The sequence below is a fragment of the Ursus americanus genome, chromosome 13 (genome assembly GCF_024610735.1).
Source record: "Ursus americanus isolate L20-20 chromosome 13, mUrsAme1.1.p, whole genome shotgun sequence".
Lineage (NCBI taxonomy): Eukaryota > Metazoa > Chordata > Mammalia > Carnivora > Ursidae > Ursus > Ursus americanus.
Genome location: NC_142139.1, coordinates 5,065,986 through 5,083,603, shown reverse-complemented (window position 1 = coordinate 5,083,603; position 17,618 = coordinate 5,065,986). Strand labels below are relative to the sequence as shown.

General features: G+C 37.3%; 1 pseudogene; it reads right to left on the bottom strand.

The window, feature by feature from the left end:
• Positions 1–9,078: 9,078 nt before the first annotated feature.
• On the bottom strand, positions 9,079–9,229 carry LOC123793125 (large ribosomal subunit protein eL39 pseudogene; annotated as a pseudogene).
• Between the last annotated feature and the right edge of the window lie 8,389 nt (positions 9,230–17,618).

Below are 17,618 nucleotides of genomic sequence, written 5' to 3'. Positions count from 1 at the left end.
AAACTATATGTGTATCTTCACACATTTGAAATACTTCTTCCTTTCTTTCTTTCTTTCTTTCTTTCTTTCTTTCTTTCTTTCTTTCTTTCTTTCTTCTTTCTTTCTTCTTAAAGATTTTATTTATGTATTTGACAGAGAGAGAGACAGCCAGAGAGAAGGAACACAAGCAGGGGGAGCGGGAGAGGAAGAAGCAGGCTCCCAGGGGAGGAGCCCGATGCGGGGCTCGATCCCAGGATTCTGGGATTAAGCCCTGGGCTGAAAGCAGGCACTTAAGGACTGAGCCACCCAGGCGCCCCTGAAATACTTCTCTCTTTAAATACCCAATAGTTTTGAGGCTGGTTATCATTCTTTGTATTAGATGAACTCTATAAACTCACGTATTTGCTCACCAGAGCAATATTAAGAAGTATAACCATTAGTAACATCTGTACAGATTGCATTCCTTAGCCAATTCCATACTTTGAAAGGTAATGAAATGATTCTTCTCTGAGTACAAAAATGTCCACTAGGGGCTGCTGCTGTACACTGAATTAGCTAAAAGAGCCTAAAGATATACACAATATTAATAATTCTACCCACGAACTCTTTATCGTAATTGTTTATGCAATCATTATTGGAAAGGCAAATAAGAAAATAAGTGGTACATAACTTATTTCTGTATAACTCTGAAGACATTGTTATTTGCAACTTGTGTTTCATAGATGCAAAGAAAAAAAGTCTTAGGTGAAAAGCTAAAAATAGCCAATACTGATTTTCATTTTTAAATAAAACAACAAAAGGGATATATAAAAATGAAAATTTTAGAGAACACAAAAATATCAGAGATAAAATATATACATAGACTTTAGGCAATGCTATGCTTTTAATAATAACCAACTAACACTTGGTTACTGTAACAACTATTAATCTGGAAATTTGATAAAATTCTGTAGCAATCAAGCTAAGTCTTGAAAGAGAAAAGCTTAATTTTGATTCTGGTTCAAATTTAATACTTTTTCATTTCATTTCCAGGCTCGTAGAGAAGTGATAGTTGCCAAAATCTTAAGCATACACTGTAAACTTTATGAACCATGTTTCATTTACCTTTTAGGATTGAGATGTTGAAGGGTCTATGGTGGTGGTGTTATGGAAATACCCAAGACTAGTTCAAGAAGACTACTAGGTAGGACACCTGGGTGGCTCAGTCAGTTAAGCGGCTGCCTTCGGCCCTGGTCATGACCCCAGGGTCCTGGGATTGAGTCCCGCATCTGCAGTCCCGCATAGGGCTCCTTGCTCAGAGGGGAGTCCGCTTCTTCCTCTGCCTGCGATGCTTACTCCTCCCCCAGCTTGTGCGCGTGTGCGCTCTCTCTCTCTCTCGCTCTCGCTCTCGCTCTCGCTCTCGCTCTCTCGCTCTTTCTCTCTCTAACAAATAAATAAAACCTTGAAAAATAAAAAGAAACCTAGGAGGCAATAAAAGTTTGCTTTCTATGGTAATCACTAGTATAATTGCTGCAGTTGTTAGGGAGAGGTAAAGTTGAAACAACGTGGAATATTTCTCTTTTAAACTTAGTTTCCATTTTATGCAGGCTACGGGGAAGGAGAGTTATGCAAACTGCAGACTGCGCGCCTTTTCCCTCCCGAGCAGCGAGGCCCACGGTGAGAGTATTACTGCTGCTCTGGTAGTTCCCTCTTATGGAACAAATTTGCAAGGTCTGTGGCAGTGATTCATCGTGCAGGAAAGACACACCTTCCAGAAGCAAAGATGAAGAAAGAAGGATATTATATGTTTAGTCTTTGCTATTTTTACCCTTCTGGTTTTCAGTTAAATTGTGACTTATAATCGTTTGGTTATAGTGACCCATTAATTCACCAAACAGAAGTTCCATTTCAGTCAATGACTTCTTTTTTCAGACTTAAAAGAGAATGAATCTATATGTTCTTATGTTTTCCCTGTAGTATGTTCTATAATTTTACTAACTCAGAGTCTATCCAGTCGGCCTAGACTCAACTTGAACAAAAATTCAGTTTTAACATGAAAAGATAAATGGTGGTTAGTGTTTTAATTAAAAATAAACAAACAAAGACCAAATCAGTTTTTATCCTGGTCCTTGTTTATAACATGCACTAAAAATCACTGTTATACTTTGGAAGAATTTTTAAGATTGAAGCTGACCTTATTGATAATGAATTACTTGAACCTTATAGTTGTGTCATATGGCAGGGACCTTGTGCGTTATAAAAAATATTTTATTTTTAATCACACATAATTTCTTATTTCTTTAATATCTGCCTCTTCCATTGGACTATAAGCCAGGACTATTCAGTATAGCAAACTATAGAAATGATCCCTGAAAGTATAATCTTTGGACTATTTTGTGTAAACAGTGTCTATACAAATAGTGCTTAAAATTTTTTATAGTAAGAAAAATTTTTTTTTTTGTAGAATGAACTAACAAATGAATAAATACACATTGCTGAATTAAACAAATGGAATATTAGCCAAGGAAGGTTTAGTTCCAGACCACCACAATAAAGCAAATATCTCAATGAAGCAAGTCAAATGAATTTTTTGTTTTCCCAGTGTATAAAAAAGTTATTTTTATACTACACTGTATTAAGTGTGCAATAGTGTTATGTCAGAAAAACAATGTACATACCTCAATTTAAACATATTTTACTGCTAAAAAATGGTAACCATCACCTTAGCTTTCAGCAAGTCATCATCTTGTTGCTGGTGGAAGGTCTTGCCTTGATGGTGATGGCGACTGACTGATGAGGTGGCTGCTGAGGACTGGGGTGTCAGTGGCAATTTCTTATAATAGGACAACAGTGAAGTTTGCAAAAGGAAGATGGACTCTTCCTTTCACAAATGATTTCTCTGTACGTGCGATGCTGTTTGACACCATCGTGCCCACAGTAGAACTTCTTTCAAAACTGGAGTCAGTTCTCTCAAACCCTTCTGCTGGTTTATCAATTAAGTTTATAAAATATTCTAAATCTTTGTTGTCATTTCAACAATCTTCACAGCATCTTTATCAGGAGTAGATTCCATCTCAAGAAACCACTTGCTTTGTTCATGCCTAAGAAGCAGCTCCTCATCTGTTCCAGTTTTATGCTCTGACACTGTAGAATTCAGTCCCATCTGCAGGCTCCACTTCTAATTCTAGTTCTCTTGCTGTTTCCACCCCATCTGCAGTTACTCCTACATCCTCCACTGAAGTCTCACAAACTCCTCAAAGTCCTCTATGAGGGTTGGAGTCGACTTCTTCAAAGTCCTGTGAGTGTTGGTATTTTGATCTCTTCCCATGAATCACGTATGTTCTTAATGGCATCTAGATTTTAAATTAAAAAATTTTTCTAAGGGCTCCATGCCCAATGTGGGGCTCGAACTCACAACCCTGAGATTGAGAGTCACATACTCTACTGATTGAGCCAGCCAGGCACCCCCTTAATGGCATCTAGAATGGTGAGCCCTTTCCAGAAAGTTTTCAATTTACTTTGCCCAGGTCAGTCAGAGGAATCACTATCTATGGCAGTTAGAGCCTTATGAAATGTATTTCTTAAACTTGAAAGTCAAAATTACTCCTTGATCCACAGGCTGCAGAATGGATGTTGTGTTAGCAGGCATGAAAACAACATTAATCTCATTGCCTACCTCCATCAGAAATCTTGAGTGACCAGGTGCATCATCACTGAGCAGTCATATTGCAAGGCACCTTTTTTTCTGGGCAGCAGGTCTCAATAGTGAACTTAAAATATTCAGTAAGCCGTGTTGTAAACAGATGTGCTGTCTTCCAGGCTTTGTCATTCTATTTACAGAGCGTAGGCAGAGTAGATTTAGCATAGTTCTGAAGAGCCGTAGGATTTTCAGGATGGTGGATGAGTATTGGCTTCAACTTAAAGTCACCAGCTGCATTAGCCCCTAACAAGAGAGTCAGCCTGTCCTTGAAAGCTTTAAAGCCAGGCAGTGACTTCTCCTCTCTACCTATGAAAGTCCTAGAAGACATCTTCCTCCAATGTAAGGGCGTTTGATCCACATTGAAAATCTGTTGTTTTGTGTGGCTGCCCTCGTTAACTACCTTGGCTTGATCTTCTGGAGAGCTTGCTGCAGGTTCTGTATCAGCACTTGTTGCTTCGTATTGCCCTTTTATGTTATGGAGATAGCTTATTTTATTCAAACCCATGAACCAACCCTTGCAAGCTTCCAATCTTTCTTCTGTAGCTTCCTCACCTCTCTCAGCCTTCATGGAATTGAAGAGAGTTAGGGCTTTGCTCTGGATCAGGCCTTGGCTTAAGGAAATGTTGTAGCTGGTTTGATCTTCTATCTAGACCATTGCAATAGATTGTTTCACTTTCTTATCATTCAGTGTTCACTGGAATAACACTTTTAATTTTCTTCGAGAACTCCTCTGTTGCATTCACAGGTTGGCAAGCCATTTGGTGCAAGAAGCTTTCAGCCTGTGTCAGCTTTCAACATGTCTTCCTCACTAAGCTTAATCACTTCTAGTTTTTGAGTTCAAGTGCGAGACATGTCATGATCTCGAGGTTGTGGGATCAAGCCCCACATTGGGCTCCATGCACAGTATGGAGTCTGCTTGAGATTCTCTCACCCTCTGCCTCTGCCCCTCCCCCTACTCACAGGCTCTCTCTCTCAAAATAAATAAATAAAATCTTTAAAATAAAAAAAGTGAGAGACATGTGACTCTTCCTTTCATTTGAACAACTTACAGGCATTGTAGGGTATTACTTGGCCTAATTTCAAGATTGTGTCTCTGAGAATAAGGAGGCCTGAGGAGAGAGAGACAGGGAACTGCTGCTCTGTGGAGTAATCGGAACAAACACATTTATCAAGTTCACTGTCTTATATGGGTGTGATTTGTGATGCCCCGAAGCAATTACAATAGTAACATCAAAGATCACTTGGGGCTCCTGGGTGGCTCAGTTGGTTAAGCTTCTGCCTTTGGGTCAGGTCGTGATCCCAGGGTCCTGGGATGGAGCCCCACATCTGGCTCCCTGCTCAGTGGGGAGTCTGCTTCTCCCTCTCCCTCTGCCCCCTTCCCCCGCACCGTGACCCCACTTGTGCTCTCTCTCTTTCTCTCTCTCTCTTCTCTCTCTTGTGCATGAGCACACACACACTCTCCCTATCTCAAATAAAATAATAAAATCTTAAAAAAAAGATCACTGACCATAGATCCTCATAACAAATGTAATAACAATGAAAAAGTTTGAACTATTTGGAGTTCAAGTGTGACTCAGAGACACAAGTGAGCAAATGCTATTGGAAAAATAGCACCGACAGACCTGCTCAACGTAAGGTTGCCACAAACTGTCGATTTGTAAAAGGCTCAATTATCTGCGGAGTACAGTAAGGTAAAGCACAATAAAATGAGGCATCCTATAGAGTTTTCAGCACCTTGTTTCTTGACTCTGCTCTTTCATAACGACTAGCCTAACACTTGGGTAATAGACAGCTGCATAATACTTTCTGGTTTCACCCCTGGCCTGCAGTAATGCTAGATATGCCAAGTCCATGAAAACACCAAGTGATTTAACGAATGCCAGTAAGTATTTGTTCCACACTTTCTTGTGCTTGGCTCTGTGCTATATTCTATTCACACCATATTTATTCCTTTGTACCACTGTTAATGGAGATCTTTCCACCTTGAATGTTTTTGCCTTTCTTCTTCATTTGTATAACTACTACTTATTCTTAAGACTTATCTCAGGCATCACCGACCCAATAAAGCCTCTCTTGAGCCATAATATGGCTGAGGTCCCAGAAGATCCTATACATAGCTCTATTATAGAACTCAGTACATTTTATTTTAGTACATTAAACATTATCTGTGTATCCACATCCCACACTAGGCTATGGAGCTCCTCAGAGTAAAGTAATCAGAAGCAGTCTGAAGAGAAGTAGCACTTATTCCTATTATCAAGTATACAACTCACCTGTATCTGGACCCAAACACTCTGTCTTACTTCCTAGTACAATGAATGGGCTGCCATTGATTCATCTAAGGCCACTATCTACTTGGGCATTTCCATTGCACTTGATTTATAGTTTGTCTAGGTATAGAATTCTGGTTTGGAAATAAATTTCTTTTAGAATTTCGAAAGCATTGCTTCATTGTTTTTTATTGTATCTAGTGTTGCTGAGAAATCCAAGCCATTCATACAATTCCTTTAAATATCTACAAAGAAGAGTAATATAATGATTCCCCCCATATCTACCATGCTGCTCCCACAATTATCAATTCCTAGCCAATAATGTTGCATCTATAGCTCATTCCCCACTTCCTATTCAACTTTCAATTATTTTAAATAAAAATCCAGACATCATACTGTTTCACTTGTGAATATCCAGTAATTATCTCTAAAAGAGGTAAAGGGTGGTATTTCTGATCCTTGATATGTAATTTGTTTTATTCTCACTGAAAGTTTTTAGGAAATTACGTTTCTTCCTAGAGTTTGGAAATTTTACAACAAATGTGCTTGTTTCTGTGGGCTGTTTCTATCAGTAATGTCATGGTCTTCAGTTCCATGAATTGTTCTTAGATTGTTTCATTGATGATTTGTTTCCCTCATTACTCAAATGCTAGCCCCCCTGGAACAGTACTGTAACTTTCTTTCTTTCTTTCTTCTTTCTTTCTTTCTTTCTTTCTTTCTTTCTTTCTTTCTTTCTTTCTTTCTTTCTTTCTTCTGTTTTCTGTTTTTCATTTATTTGACTTTTTATTCTACTTTCCAAGAGATTTTCTCAACTTTATCTTTCTACCCATCTATCAACATTTTCATTTCTGCTGTTCTATTTTTAATGTCTTAAGGCGCTTTTCTGTGTTTTCTGTGTTTCACTTTCTTTCATTCTCTTTCGTTTTCTTTCTTTCTTTCTTTCTTTCTTTCTTTCTTTCTTTCTTTCTTTCTTTCTTCTGGCATCTTATTTTTGTTTCATAGATACAATACATTCTCTCCTTTTTCTTTTAAATAACTTAATGATGTATTTTCCTAAGTTTTTCTTTCCTCCATGTTTGCTTTCTCTTTTCCCCCACTGTTTGCTTATTATGATTTCCATTTTCTTTGGTAGAGGCTTTCTTCAGTAGGTTTGTAATCCCCTGGCTCTCTGCTCATCACCGGGTAAGTGTGAACCTAAAAAACTGATTCCTGGACTGAGCCTGTGGGAAGAACTTTTCAACTTTGAATTTCACTGACTCAGAATTTGGGTGGGCCATTTACAGGGGAACCTCCAGGGTCAGTGTCTTAAGGTCTTGCTCTTAGGAAGGTCAAATTCTGTGGAAAAGAGTTTTTCAGTTTCTTTTCTGGCTGTCAGCGTGTTGGGAATTGTGTTGGGAAAGAAGTCTAGGGGTGTCTGCATTCAGCAATTCACCAGACATATGGTCTCATGGCATCCCTTCTCTGTTTTTTTCTAGGTTGGAGTAAGAGACCTGGGATCTTACTGTTTCTCCAACAGCTTTTGCTCACACCTCCCGTACAGTTCCAATTTTAGTACATGTGCTGCCAAAGAGAGCACTACCCACATAGCAGCTCTCACAGTCTATTTCAGATTTTTCTGGTGTTGCCAATTTCTCGTCCTTCTGAGACTGTGGTGCAAACTATGTTGATTTTGAACCTTTGTTGCTGCCAGCTTGGGATTTGGGTTCCTTGGGGATGTTAAAGCAGTTTCCACACATCACCTATTTTCCAACTTCTAAAATTTTGTTGCTGTTTCCTCTACCATTTCCCCCACACTTGTAGGTTTAGATATTAAACAAAACTGCTCTTAAATGGGCAAATATCCAACAGTTTCATAAAACACAATATTGGCATGAGTCTGGGAAACAGGTGCCCTCCCACATAGATGGTAAGCGCATGGACTAGTGCAAAAGCTAAGAAGGATGATTTAATAATATGTATCTATCTAGCTAATGCTGTATCCTTCTACATCCTTCCACTTCTTGGAATTTTTTTCTATAGACATACTTGTGTAAGTGCAAAGTGACCTTTGTTCAATGTTATTCATTGAAGTTTTATTGTAATAGTTAAAGACTGGCAATAATCTAAATGCCTGGCCATAGGAGATTGGTTAAATAATTATAGTTTAGCCATTAAATGGAGTATTGTGCATTGGTTAAAAAGAATAAGAATGCTCTTTATAAGTAGGAATGAAATCATCTCATCTTAAGTGAAAAAAGCAAGGTACAGAACAGTGTGTATAATGTGCTACCATATGGATTAAAAATAAGTCTACAGGGACACCCGGGTGGCTCAGTCAGTTAAGCGTCTGCCTTCAGCTCAGGTCATGATCCTGGGGTCCTGGGATTGAGCCTGTGTTGTGGGGAGTCTGCTTCTGCCTCCTGGGTTCATGCTACCTCTCACTCAAATAAATAAATAAAATCTTTAAAAAAAAAATAAGTCTGCAGATGCATATGTGCCACAATAAACATAAGACTGCATGGAAAGGCACACAAGTAACTGGGTAACAATGGTTGCCTCTGGGGAGTGGTTTGAAGAAAGGTTTTGAGTAAGTGTTTTTCCTACCTCTTTTTTTCTTTTTTTTAAATAAGACACAAATCTTGAATCATTTGAATGTATTTTCTACGTTTGAAAAAAGCCCCTTGATTACTAAAACTAACGAACCCCTCTGGGACTGCGGAAGTTTTAGCTCATAAATGAATTTGTTTTGTTTTACAGTTCTCCCTCATCTTTCCCTCTCCCTCCCCTCATTCTTTCCACCAACATTTAAAAAATAAGTTTATTTTTAATCCAACATTCCTGGGTGTTTTGAAGCAGAAAAATATTTTGTATTTTCAGGTTGCATAGTTCATAATATTTCTAGATTGAAGCCCTCATTATGTCTTAGCATATTTTTGGAGGTGGAAGCTGGGGGAAAAAGTCTAAACGGTGTTTTTTTTTTTAAACAAAAGCTCTCACATATTTATTACTGAACCAACCTACTGGTGCAGAAGCAAAGTGACAGAGAAAAATCATTTCCCTGAAAAAACATGTCTATGATTCAGGTAGTAGTGATGTTTACAGAGTGGTAGGGTATGGGCACGTGACCTTCAGGCAGCATAAATAAATGTGTGCTATCACATGCGCAATCCCTTATAGACACAGCTTGGTTCTTCTTCAAAGCTTCCTCTTGGAGCTGTACCTGATTTTATTACCAGTTTCAAATGCACTGGAAAATGGGACAATTCTGCTTTTGTTTCTTGGCCAGGAATTGCTTGATCCTGAAAGTCTTGTAAGAAGACATAGCGGGGAACAGTCATCTGCACAGACCAAGATGGCAAAGAAAAGGGGGCAAGTCTAAACATTTTTTAACACTTTAGAAGCATATTGCCAAATTGCTCCTGGAGAGGTAATACTAATTTAAATTCTCACTTGCAGTTAATAGAAGTGACCCTTTTCTTAAACTCTCATTGTATTTGTGCTATCATTTTTTAAAATTCCAATTTGATGGGTTAAACTCCTATCTCATTATTTTAACTTGCATGTTCTAAATTGTAGTAAGTTTAAACACTTTTTCAAAGTTATATTGGTCATTTGAGTTCTTTTTTATCTTTTTTGTTTTTTTAATTACATGAGTAATACACTGATTGCATTTTCCTGATATAGGATACAACTATATTGAAATATGCAAATATGTTGATATTTGGCATTGCATTAAGAATCTAACTGTATTTTTCCAGAATTTGTTTAACAAAATTTTAAACAACCATTATTAAAAATCTACTCTCTCTCTACTGACTACAAAAGTGCTTCACTAATTCTAAGCTCTTATGTATTCTTGGATGCATCACAGAATTTAGAATCTGTTTCATTGACCTTTGTGTCTAGTATCATGGCAGAACTACATTGTCTAGTTATTTTTGCTTACAAGTTCTAATTTCATTCTTTATTCTTTTGTTATATAATTTTGGAATTGGAGTTTTAAGTGGCATTACATGAAATTTATAAATGATATTTAGGAGATTTGAAATTTTACAACATGAATTCTTCTTATCAAGGTATTTAAGACCACTTTTATATTTCCCAGTAAAATTGTGAATTTTTTTTTTTTTTTGATGTCGGCACTGCATATTTCTTGTTGAGTTTACTCTAAGGTGTTGGAATTTATAACCCCTTCCCCAATGATTGGGTTACTTTATTGTGTCCTTTCAACTTTGTGTCATGTTCTATCACTCAGCATCTCTGCAGCTCCTGGTAGTATCCCCGCTGTCAGAGCAGTTGACAGGAGCTTTGCATGCCATGGGTCTGGTGGATATTATTTCTTCTTCTCATGCTTGAATTGCCCACTTCTTAGTCTCCTTTTATGGCCTGGAGAGAGTTTATAGTGACCCACTGGTGGATCAAGAACCAGAATCTGTATGTAGTAGCTCTCCTTCACTGACATAAACAGCTAACTGGTTGGCTGCCAGCTTTTGTAGTGCTACCCCACAGAGAGCGCACCACTTGTGCTTCTCATCCCTGCTTGGATATCTGATTCCAGACACTTCCTTCCTCGCACGGCTTATCCCCACCCAGGGCCCCCTGAACAACCCTACGAAATGTCAATTGCTTGTTTCCATTTGAACCCAGAGAATTGCTCCAATGTTTATTAAGTATCTATACACGATTACAGAGTATGCAAAAGAGCCTCATCTTGAATCAGGAAATTTTAGAAAGAAAGAGAAAAACAAAGATAGTAGCCCATTTTAATTGAAGCTCTCTATGCCATGTACTTTTCTAAGTGTTCTTTTTTTAAGGTAAAATAAAATCTTCTATTAAGAAAAATTCCTTTTCTTTTTTTTTTCATTTTTTTATTGTGGTAAAATACATGTAACAAAATTTACCATCTTAGACATTTTTAAGTGTACAGTTCAATAGTGTTTAGTAGATGCACATTGTTGAGCAATCGATTTTCAGAATTTTTCATCTTGCAAAACTAAAACTATACCCATTAAACAACAACTCCTCATTCCTCCCTTCCCCCAGTCCTTAGCAACCACCATTCTCCTTTGTTTCTATGAGTCTGACTATCCTTGATACCTCATGTAAGTGAAATCAGGCAGTATTTATCTTTTTTGTGACTGGGTTATTTCACTCAGCAGAATGTCCTCAAGGTTCATCCATGTTTTAGCATGTGTCAGAATTTCCTTCGTTTCTGAGGTATCTAGGTGGCTCACTTGGTTAAGCGTCTGACTCTTGATTTCAGCTCAGGTCATGATCTCAGGTTTGTGAGATTAAGACCCCCCACACCCCAGGACTCTGTGCTGGGTGTGGAGCCTACTTAAGATTCTCTCTCTCCCTCTCCCTCTTCCCTCCCCCCCCACTGCACGCTCTTTCTCTCTCTCTCTTAAAAAAATAAAAAGGAATTTCCTTCCTTTTTAAGACTGAAGGATATTTTGCAGTATCTATATACACTTTGTTTATCCATTTCTCCATTGATGGACACTTAAATTACTTCTACCTCTTAGCTATTGGGAATAAGGTTACTATGACAATAGATATACGAATATCTCTTTGACACTCTGCTTTCAATTACTTTCTAAGTGCTTTACTGAATTTACCTCACTGATCCTTAATACAGCTTTATGAATCAGATACTATTAATACCCCAGTTTTACAGGTATGGAAACTGAGGCATATAGAGGTTAAATAACTAACTGTAATTCCAGAACTCCCATGTTTTTAAACTCTGCATTATCCTGTTTTCCAAAAGAGACATCTCGGTGTCCTGCACCAGGGGATGGAAAATAAAGAAGAGGAATGAAAATCATGCTGACAGAATGAACTATAAAGTTGAGAGCTATCCAGATAATTCAGGAAAACGTCTTGATTTTGAGTTGTCTTTTAAAAAAATTACTCAGATAATGGCTTTGACATGGGCAACCTGGATAGACTATTTCATATTTTCAAAATTAAACAAACTCTCAATTTCCTGTTTGTATAAACATATCCATAATAAGGTAGATAAGATAAAAATTAAGAAAGAAAGAGGATGACTGGTTTGTGAAAATCTCATGAAAAAGAGCTCCTTGTTTGAGCTGTTCATATCTATAAGTATTACTGTTAGGGGATATCTTATATAGATCCATATAGCGATTTGAAATATTACTCTAGGAAGGCTGAGAACAGCTTGAAGAATAGACTCTTCACAGTTAAGCAGCCAGGATGGGTATGGGAAAGCTGGTGATGGTGGTCATCCCATGATCTGCATTGCTGTGTCACTGACTTGTCTGTGTCTTAACTTGAACATACTCCATCTATCTTTTTACAGTATAAATTCCAGAATCTCATGAGAAATGCGTTCTGAGAAATGTTTTTTTAATGGGTTGTCTTTACAGTGTGTGTGTGTGTGTGTGTGTGTGTGTGTGGCGTATATCTTGATATTTTTTCTTTTTCACTTTTTTTCAACTTAGCTGCACATTAAAATCATCCATCTTCCTTAGGTCTTAAAACACTGCTGTGTTCTCAGGATCAGGAAATAAATATGTTTTTGCTTCCTGCCTCACAAAATAAATTATCTGAGTTGTTTTTCCAAGCTAAATTGTATTTCACTTCCTTTCAGATTTTTTTTTTTTTTTTTACCACCAGACATTTTTTTCAGTTAATGTGAAATTTATACCTAGGAAACAGATTTTTTTTTCCAAAAAATGAAAAGTCCATTCTAGAGATAGAAATCATCAAATATATTTTTTTCACAAGATTATCCTCAAGATAGATGGAGAATGTTTTATGAAGTCTGTTGAGTTTTGGTTGTACAAAGATATATGCAACAGTGGATCAAGAAAGAAAATATTTGAGGAAATTTAAAAATGGCCTCAATTAAAAGGAAATACAGAGGTCCCAGCTGAAGTTCTCACGGTTGTTACTCTACTTTGTTCACATTTAAATGGTGAGGTTTTAGGATGAAAGTATTGTTATCTCATCACAGGGATGTAGATGATAATATCTTAGTAAGTTTAATAGATTTCTTTTGCTTTTCAAAAGAGACATCTAAGTGTCTTGTACCAAATAAAGAAGAGAAAGGAAATCATTTTTGCATTGGCTGTCTATAAAGTAAGAGGGAGGCATTAATTTTTATCATTCACCATATTCAAAGAACAACATGACAGAACTCATGTTCAATTCAAATTTGTTGAGCTATAAAGGTGATTTTAATTGCTCATTGAATCCTAGGAAAGGTTGAACAGACAGTGCCAGGGCCCAGGGCCTCCATTGCTGCAACTCTCCCTCTTCTTTCACTGCAAGTCTTCTTCCTGCTCTTTTGCTCTAGACCACACTCTTCCACATGACTGATAACTTTTTAAATTTCCACCACTAACCACTCTACTAGCCACTCTTGCTGCCTTGGCCATGCCCTCGGCCCATCTGTGAGGTCACCTCTGGCTAAAGAGTTACTCCCTTATCTGTCCCAGGCTTCCTACCTTGAGCACCTGCATTTTTCTGTCTGAGAACACAAGCTGGAGGAATAGGCTGGGATGGCAGATAGGGCAGGCCAAAAATGCCAGGTGGGTAGTATGCTCAGGAGTTAGCTTCAGCCAAAGAGGGATGGGAAGCGGTGCATAAGCAACCCACTCTCCTCATTCTGAGTTTTGTACTATGGGCCTCTGAGGTGTCCCTAGCAGGACTCAACATCTTTTGTTATTGCTTTCTTCTTTTCCTCATCTCATTTCCTCACTTTTCTTACCACACTTCCTAGAATCATCTCCCAAATAAACTATTTGTAACCAAATCCTTCTTTCACAATCTTTTTTGGGAAGAATCCAGGCTGAGACATCCATCAGAGAGTAACTGATTTAATCCTTTACGACCACTGCAAAACTCATGGACAAATTCTTAGATTGGCCCATCTTGGGTCAAATGCCTACCCATGGTCCAATTGGTTGTAGCCATGGGGGCAGGGACATGGTAGCTATCATATGGGTCGAATAGCAGAAAAAGTACTCAGAGTCAGGGCTAAAGGGAATGAAGAGAAGAAGCAGGTCCAAGACACAGAGGATATTAATCACAGAAGATAGGATATGTGTTGGATGATGCATAGGTTGAGTATATAAAACAATAGGTCTTTACCCGTAAGGTAGTTAATAACATATTTTGTAAAATGTTTGTTCTGAGCCAATTTTTTTGTAACTTTATTTTAAAATAATTTTAAACTTACAAAAATCTACAAGGATCGTAAAAGGAACTCTCATGTACCTACCACTCAGATTTAACAATAGTTTAACTTTGGTCCTATTTTTTTTTAAAGATTTATTTATTTATTTTAGAGGGAGAGAGAGCAAGGAAGGGCAGAGGGAAAGAGAAAGAAAGACAAGGAGAATCCTCAAGCAGACTCCCTGCTGAGAGGGAGCCTGACGCAGGGTTTGATCCCAGGACCCTGAGATCACGATCTGAGCCAAAATCAAGAGTTGGATGCTCAACCAACTGAGCCACCCAGGCGCCCCTTGGTCCTATTTTTATAAAATACTCTCTTTCTGTCACATATATATTTATACATACATTAATAAGCCTATGCTTATATGTATGTAGGTTCTTATATATTTATACATGCATATATATGTGTAAATGTATAGACACATACTCTCTCTATATATGTGTATAAATACATATTTGAATATTCAGATATCTTTCTCTGAACCATTTGAGTGTGTTAGAGGTATCATACCCTTTTACCCTTAAATACCTCAGGGTGTATTTGCTAAGCACAAGGAATTCTCTTACATAATTTACATGTAGTCATAAAATGAGGAAATTCATTATTGATTTTATACTATAATCTATAGTTCATGCTCAAATTTTATCAATTATTTCAATATTATCCTTTAGAGCTAGTTTCTCCTTAGTCTAGGATTCAATCTGAGAGCATACATTGCATTTAATTGTCAAGTCCCTTTACTCTCCTTTAATGTGCAATAGTTTCCTCAACCTTTTTGTGACCTTGGTATTTTTGAAGAGTATAAGTCAGGTATTATAAAATATCCTTTAATTATGAAACCAATATACTTTATATGTATTGGTAACCAATACAACCAATATATTTTAACTAGTGGGTATGTGGAAAATGGAAAGAGAAGCAACAGTGACTAGGGGCTCCAAAGATGGCCTTCCGTCACAGTCAGCTCATTAACTTTGAAGGAGCTTTTGGTAGACTAAAACATGGAATAGAATGTTCATTGATATAAGTTAGACAGGCTGTGTTACTGGAATATGTTTGAATATGTGAATGCAATCAAAGTGTTAGTGATGAATTCTTCAAATCTTTCTTCTTCTTCTTAAAAATACTGTTCACATGTGGTCTCTAACCGAAACTTTCATACAGTAAGTGGGTGTGTTGAATATATCATAGAAATTTATAGTTTAGTGGAGCTAGGTGTTATTTAGTGCAGTGTATAGAACAAGAACTTTACATTTACTGAGCTTAAGACATTTGACTATGGTAGTCAGTGGAAAGCCAAGATTAGATCCTACGTAATCCTGATTCTTTGCCTGAGTGCTCTTTTCTATTTTGTCCAAGTAATCAAAACAATGCTACTCACTGTAGTTGTCAACTCAAATCCCATTTGTGACTTGGTGATCATCCAATGTTTTATGTATTTGATTCATCTCATTACTAAACAAAACAAATAAAGCTTTACCAGAAAAATTCTTCAAGGGCTACTATCTAAAATGTGTTACTAAAATTAAGCATAAAATTTGTGCCTCAAAACATTCATTCTGCAAATAGAAATGCCTCCATAGCTAAATAAACAACTGTTTAAATACATTAATTTCTGATGTTTAGATCTTTTTTCTGTTTTAGTGATTGTTTTTAAGTAAAAAAAGGAGTCTCCACTACTTGCTTTAAGATCAATGCACTCCAATGGAATAGAAACTCATTCCTCTCGGTAACAAAGCAACTTTTTTTTATGAAGTTCTCCCCTTGGCAGGGAGAAGTGATTGAAAAGCAGTCTGGTATAGTGGGAAGAGCATGGGCTTCAATCAGTCAAATGGAATTTCAAATTCTGTCAATACTAGCAGTGTAGCTTGGGCAAGGCTAAGTAATCTTTCTAAGTTTCAGATTCCTAATTCATGTAATGGTAGAAATGATATCAATGATTTAACTCTCTGGTACTGTAAGTACTTACCCTTCAGGATGACAGAAAATGCATTTTAAGGTATCGAATGTGGTGAGAATGCTCCATGGTGATCATTTTCACGAAGGTAATTGCCCAAGTTCTGTGCCGTGAGTACGTATTTAGGAGCACCATTACAGGGAGAGGAAGCTGATCCTACCAGCTGGTGCTAAAAATAATTCAAGATGGTCATAAACAGTCCATACAATTATCCTTTAAACTTGCTTTGCCAGGTTTGGTGCTAGCTGTTAACAACAGTTTTACTCTCCTCCATTCCACTTTTTTAGAGGATAAGTTGCAATAAACAAACAAACAACTTTCACTCTTTAAAGTTGCCAAGATTTTAATTTTCATTAGGATTCACCAGCATAAAAATGTTTTGGAATGGGAGTCAGTGTAGTAGGACTTGTTCTACTCTCCCCTTGGGAGGCCATGGCTGTATTTATGTATTCCTTTCTTAATTGAAAATATGACCCGTGTCCATAGCACGTTAATGCAACTAGACATGGTAAAGAGATTTCTTGAAATTTAAATACTCTCCTGCTTGTTTTTTCTCATCTCGAAAGCAAATTGATAAAATAAATTTCATAGTCTTTCATAGGAATATTTCTTCCCTGGTTGAAGTCAGTAATGTCAAGTTAGATGTGAATTACAAAGTCTGAAAATGGGAGCCATGATGGAAACTACAACTCAAACATGTAATGGCAGTATTGCAAATGTGAAGCTGACAAAGACTCAGTCACTGCCTGAATGGATTTCTCTACTTTCGATGGAATGGAATCCCATGCAATTGTTCCTCCCTACTCTTCTTTTCCTGCTTGAACAGAAAAGATACCAAAAGTATTGGCAATTATCTGTATTAACCAGCTACTTTTGAGTTTGACAATTTTCTTGGAAAAATGTTTTAAAAGCAATTTGCCCAGGACATGAAGATCATAGAATTGCTAATTTGGGAGGAACAGGAGAGATCATGGGTCTGACCTCCTAGCTGCAGCAGGCATACCCTCTACAGTCTCTCTAACAGATGGCCAACTATGCTCTTCCTCATTCACAATGATAAAATAAGCCATTCTAAGGAAAAAGGTGTATTTCTGTATTTTGGGCTCTGTAATCCTCTACTTCATTCAAACCATTGTCTTCCAGAAACAGGAAATCTAAAAGAAAATGATAGCAAACTGTATTAAAAAAAATCTATACCTGTAGAATTGAAAGAAGACATAGTGTTTCCTTTTATTTTTGATTGCATTAATTTTTTCTTTATTCTAATGGCATACATTTGTGTAAATATACATACACACATATGCCAATAAGGAATATGCATGCACAAACAAAAAGGCGTTTAAATGCCTTATTTCAGGCCACCTCAAATTATTTTTGTAAAGAGTTTTTGAAATGTTAAATAAAAATGTGGTGGTGAGACTCCTGAGCCTGATAATGAGGACGGGACATTCACAAATGACGGTCCCTGCTAGACACAATAGTGTCTCAGTCTCCAGGTGTGATTTGAGTGTCCATGTAGGGAGCTCTCAATCATGATCTGCACTG